Genomic DNA, 6,230 nt, shown 5'->3' on the forward strand with positions numbered 1-6,230 from the left:
TTTTATTTGGTTCGTTGATTTCGCTGGTATTATTTAGGATATTATTATGTTATATGTAGTCGAATTTAATGCAAGGAGAGAGTGTTTTTGTAGGGGGTTTCGCACTGGTTTAATACAATGCTTTAAGAGTGTTGAGGATTATTAAATATGTTTTAAATATTACTCAAGTTCGATTAAATATTCTGATGTACATTTTGTGCACATACATACATGTACATGGTTTTTGTAAGACTGTTTTCAAATAAACAACGAAAAAGGCTTCGAGCTATGTGAAGCATAAATTTAGTTATGCGAATAAGATCATAGTCGTCGAACAGTCGAACAGTTTATTCCCAATCCAAAACGCATACACAAAAGCTCAAAAGCTTTGTTGGCTGCAGTTTAGTTGGGTTAACAGTCGAAGCGAAGCTCTTTTTAATTGTAACAAAAGCTGATTTTAGCATAATGTTAACATAAATGTGTGAGGGGGGAGCAATTGGTACGCTATGGCTAAAAGCGTTTGCGAAGCTACATAATTTAATGATCAGTGCGAATCCAGAATTCTTTAAAATGATTGTCTATCCATAAAAAATATTTGTAATTGCCTCAGTTTTCCGCTTCGAAGGCCACTCAATGCCTGTGGGTAGCTCCCCTCAGTAACAGGTAAGTGAAACAAAACTTTTATAATTACCAACTAAAGCAAAAACAGTGCTACAAAATCTAAGCTGCAGCAAACAGACCCCATGCTGTACGATACGTACAATTCAAACAATATTTATATATGTGATTATGTCGGCTGGAGCACCGGTGGCGGAGTCAGGGCAGTGGCAAGACCAACTTTTGTTTGTGTGTTCGTTTGGAACACGTAGCATATTTACAGGAGTTGAACTTGTAAGCAAAACTGCGCCAACAGGAAAAGGAAAATCTGCACAGATTGTCCTTCTGTAGCGGGGATGTATGGGATGGGGACCAACATTCCTCTTCCCAACTGCCTGCTTATACATATATTGCATAAGCTTATGCATATAATTATGATTTTTTTAATGATATTACCGGGGGGATACCAGCAATACGAGTACTCGTAACAAGAGGTGAGCAGAGTGATGCTCTCTCAACATATAGATGTGAGGTGGAATTATTTAAACGTAAATTGATAGCGCTGATTAGAGTGAATTAGACACAGAGTGTAAACTTATTCAGATCCTTCGAGTTCCTTTCCAAGTGCTAGCCTTAAACTTGAACAGAAGACAAATCCAATATTGCTTCCATTTTAAATAATGTTCACGTTACCAATTCGCTAGCAAATTCGAAATCACCTTTTTATCATCTGCTAAATAAAAATTGTTAAATTTTGGTTGTGGATGTTGTTTCTGAGTATTCCTTTGCATTGAGCACGCGTACTTTTATTCGTGTGCTGCTCATCGGTTCAACGTTGCGTATGCACGATATTAACTTGTCGGCTAATTAAAAGTTTTTGCTGCCTGCTATCAGGGTTTTCTTTTGCCAGCGAGAACATGCTCAAAAATCGCTTGCTGGTTTTTGTGGGACCAACATCTACCACACATTTGCACACTCTTCTGCAATTGCCAACCTAATTGCATTAAAATAACTGACTGACTGACTGGGAGGGTCGCAGAGTCCTGGCGGACTTCATTATAAGTTGCCGTCTGTGGCAGCCGAGACCCACCCAAGCAGGCAAACGGGGCGGGGCAACTATATTTCCTATCTCTCGCTGCAGGACGGGGAAGCAACAAAATGTTAAACTTGATAATTTTCTGGACATTTTAACTGTAAAGTGACATTTCATACTTTTGCGACCTTTCTGTTGGGGGTCCTTTCTGCGGGGAGACGGGGGACTAGTAGACATAAACGTTACTGCAGCAAGGACGCCACTCGCCAGTCACAGGACTCTCGATAAAGTTGCGCAAAATGCAAATCTCAAAGGAAATTAATTTGTGTTGCAATGTGAAAATTGTGCTGAAAATGAGATTTTCGCTGTGTTTCCTTCACTTTTATGTGAAATTTTAAGAGCGTGAAGCGAGAATGAGAGTGCTCCGGGATATGAGAGGAAAAGCCGACAAAAAATCAATGCTTTAAAAATATAGTAGTAGCATGAAAATAATATTTATACGCATTGAATACGAGCAAAGGATCATCAATTTAATCAAAAGTTTATTCCAAAATCATCTTCACATAGCCTTTCATAGCATTCGATTTGTATGATCACAAATAGTCACATCCCTATTACAATCTTTTCTTCTTTGTCTTTAAGTTCTCCTCTATTTTAATCATTGAGCGGCCGTCATATTTTTTCATTTGCCCACAACTGCTTTTCAATTTCTTTTAATGCCGCAATCGAGTTTTTCCTTTTTTTTTTACTCCCTCAGCGCTTTTCATATTTACACTTGGAATATTTGCGCTCATGTCCTTTAATATTGCTTTTATGGGAACAGAGAGCGAAGAAAAAAACGAGTGCTGGCGACGGAGGGAATTAAGGGAAATACAAATACGAAAAGGACAACCAGTCCACAACTTAAGCCGCAGAATTTGTTTTCATTCGAAAGCGAGAAATGAGAAAAGGGAAATTTGTAGAAAGAAAAACGCGACGCTAGCGGTATTACCAGAGAGCCAGACACAGCCATTGGCAGCCAGACATGGAAGTAGCCCTTAACTCTTTATCGTTGTTTTTGTATTTCTCTCATGGCTAGACGCATTTCGGATTACATTCTACCATCCTGGGTACACTCACTTCCCCCACTATCGAATTAAATAGTGAGACACCGCACGTTTGTATTCTACGTTTCCGATTCTCTAATATTAACAACATCCTGAGCTATTTTTTGTATGAAAAATCCTTATTCTCACCAAAAATTAAGCTTCAGGGTTTATCTATATAAAGATCAATTTTATGATACTCAATTCTCAATTCTAAGTATGGGCATGTTGGAATTTAACATAAGAATGAATTCATTTCGCTTATGTTTTTGATACGAGAAGAAGTTACTAGAGACTCTTTTGGCGCCCAGCAGTCTAAATTCGAGATACCCGACTCTCCATCTCCTACTTTTCACACACGATAAATCATAAGTATATTTTCAGCTTCCCCATCTCATGTAGCCCAAGTTTCTCCTCTATCGAGCACGACGCTCATTGCTTAATTAAGCGACATCATGCAGAGCACATACTCGTACATAAGTATACAAGCCCCCCATTCTCCACATATGGCCTACGCCTACCCACAGAGTGTTTCTTGTCTTGGCAATTATTAGCTTGGCTATAACAAAGGTTTTATTTCATTGCCAAGGAAGGGCTTGGAGCGTGAAAGAAACCAAAGAACAAAATAGCTCGTTCCCAGGCCCTGGCCTGCCGATGAGGCGTGGGATATTTTTGTCGTACACTTCTCAGAGTCTGCATAAATCAGCATAAGTTTATTTGCGTGAGTTATACAATTTTTGGAATTTGGTTGAAAAATCTTCACACAGTATTTCTCGCAAGTTAATTTGGCAGTCCTAAATGTTCCGGCTAGGGATTTTAAGCAGGTTTCTTAACATTAAATTAATATCGATTTTAACGATTTTATATTTAAAGTAATTTAACTTTATATTGACAAGAGTAAATGCGTACAAGCCAGAATAAGCGATGATAGTTCTTAGTTTCTTAGTTCATTTATTGGTGATATTTCTATTCTTTCTTTTTGGATTTGACAAGAAATTTATGAGTGAATTAATTTATTAAATTTGTGAATATAAATTAATTGTGTTTCACATAATTATTTACATTTCACAGTCACCAGTGCAATTTAATTTTACCCCATTTCATTATGAACTATTTTCATATATTCTCTAACCACTCAGAGCCATGAATTGGGAATAGTCATTAAAAGTCACAAATAAACATTCAGTGTCACAATTCACTAAATTCAGTCACTAGAATTTGTTCCAGCAAATCATTTATAGCAGTCATACTCTTTCGCCTGCATTGTTTCTGTCATAATCAACTTTTCCAACCAGCCGCTTCACATTCCGCTCGGTCACTTTAAGCCCAAGTTGGAGCAGCATTCATGTGGGCAGCAGCTCGCTCCCGTGCCTATTCCAGGCCATTATCTACTCGTACTCCTCTCTCCGCTCCGACTTGCACTTTTTTCAGCTGCATGCGTCACAGCTGCCTCTGCTTCTTGCGTCTTCTGTCTCTCCATTTGGGGCTGCTTCCTTTGGCAGAAGCGTTCCCCTTGGACTTTTATTGACACTGATAAGTGTGCCCAGAGCACGGCAAAAAGGTAAGCAAAGCTGGCAATTTAAATTGAAATTGTTTGCCGCAGCGCAACAGCAGGCAGTAAAAACGGAAAACGACAAAACGGAAACTACAAAAAGTAAAGCAGAGCAGAGCCGAGGCAAAGCAAACGAAAAAACCTGGATGGGAAAAAATTAAGTGAGACAAAGTGTTTTGTGACAATGCGGAGTAGCTGCAGAAGCGGGCGAGTAGGGGCCGGGCCGGAAAAATGCAGACCGACCTGAGATTCGTTTGCTGCAGCTGGTGATCTGGTCGAGTGCGTGTTAATTCCATTTGGGCAGCATTTTTATTGACTAACCACACAGACACTCGTATTGGCCACGTCCCGACTTCATTCCGCATTGGGGACTTGGCAGGCAGAGGCGGGAGTAGGACTTGGATATTGTGTGTCTTGATTGTTTTGTTTAACATGCATAAGAGACAGAGCCGGAGATGGGCTTGAATCTTCATTGAGTTCGCTTATCTGCATCTCAAACCAACTACTGCAATCCTGGCTAGGAGCTAAAAAAAAAAGCTCTGCTTGCCCCAAATATGTGTGTCTGTACGATGCCCATCCTCATCCTCTCTCAGTGTCTTCTCACTCAGTCTACTCTTTTCTATTTGGGGGATTTTTTTAAATTTGAAATTCTTATTACAGCCACTCTGCTGGTGAGCATCCGGGAATATTTTTCGAGCTTCTCACACTTTTGAATAACTAAAATGCAGTGAACAACAAATCGTTATTATTTTTACTCATTTTATACCCACTTTTTATTCATTGTTCTCCATAAGTTAGTTATTTCCGAAAAATAATTTATTTTATCTCTTTGCCCAGATGTGTCAGTGTGTGTGTTGCTTATTATTATAAGATTCCTTTGATTTTCTGTTATTATTATTAGTAAAGTAAAAAACTTTATATATACTTTCTTACTTTATTATTTTTCCTCAAGGAACCAAACCCACTTTTTCTGATAGGTGTTTGATGAGATGGTAAAGTTCTTTACAAGCAAATGTAAGGTACTTAAGCTATGCGAAGAAGAAAAGAAGCGCTACCTCTAAAAAAACATAAGGCATTTTTAAGGAAATTTTAAGACCCCAAATCTATTAAAACAAGTCGTTTTCAGTCCTTGAGGAAAACAAGGTTCGATTTTGTCGAGCAGTGTAATTTCTTTTTCCCTCTAAAAATATTTAATGAATTAATTTTAAAGTGCAACACACTCCAGACCGCTACTTCTCACATTGGCGATAATTAAAAAACAATTTCAATGAAATTGAAATTGAAATTCAATGCTTTCAGATAAATTTGTTCCGTCAACGTTTCCAATTGAACTCTTTTGCTAGCCCTATTCGAGTATATCACCTGGAGGGCTGCACAAACTTTGCCAATAAATACACGCATCTCTGCACTCATCCAGCACTTGAACGAGTAGCCTCCCTTCCCGCGATACCTTTCTTGGCAAACAAAAGTTCGAAGCACAAAATAATATCGTACACAACGCATATTTTTCGGTCCTTCCTCAACTTCTTTGCACGGTGAGTGGTGCAAAGGAGTCTAAGCAGGGGATGCAGAAGCTGAAAAGAAAATGGCGCCCAGAAAGCGGAAGTGCACATTAGTTGTATGCAAAAAGTTTTCTGTAAAGGGAAGCAGAACTTATGTACACACAGCAGCAGCTCCAGCAGGACAAAGAACAGCCAAAGAGTAGCAGCACCCCGCAAATAGAAATTTGTGGATGGTTCGCCCTGTCAGCTGAGCGGAAAACTCTCTGCCCAACTAAGGAACAGCCAAACTGAGAAGGTGCGAAGAATTTTCAGCACACCTGTGCAAAAAATGCTTTCAAAAACTTCTATATTTTCCCTTATATAAATATTTCTGAATTTTTCCTATTTTTTTTTTCAAATAATTTTGGACATTGAAAGTTGTTCCTGTTGTTGGAAAAAGCGGTGGCGTTGCATTTCAATTTTCGTACGTTTTTTTTTATTTA

General features: G+C 38.7%; 1 long non-coding RNA gene across 1 annotated transcript; it reads right to left on the reverse strand.

Annotated features, from left to right (window-relative positions):
• Positions 1-3,780: 3,780 nt before the first annotated feature.
• Positions 3,781-5,100, reverse strand: LOC111074739. The gene is made up of 3 exons (XR_002607850.2): positions 5,017-5,100; positions 4,490-4,963; positions 3,781-4,388 (listed from the first exon to the last, which is right to left on the reverse strand). It is a non-coding gene; the product is annotated as an uncharacterized LOC111074739 (long non-coding RNA).
• Between the last annotated feature and the right edge of the window lie 1,130 nt (positions 5,101-6,230).

This window comes from Drosophila obscura, unplaced genomic scaffold, assembly GCF_018151105.1.
Source record: "Drosophila obscura isolate BZ-5 IFL unplaced genomic scaffold, ASM1815110v1 contig_46, whole genome shotgun sequence".
Lineage (NCBI taxonomy): Eukaryota > Metazoa > Arthropoda > Insecta > Diptera > Drosophilidae > Drosophila > Drosophila obscura.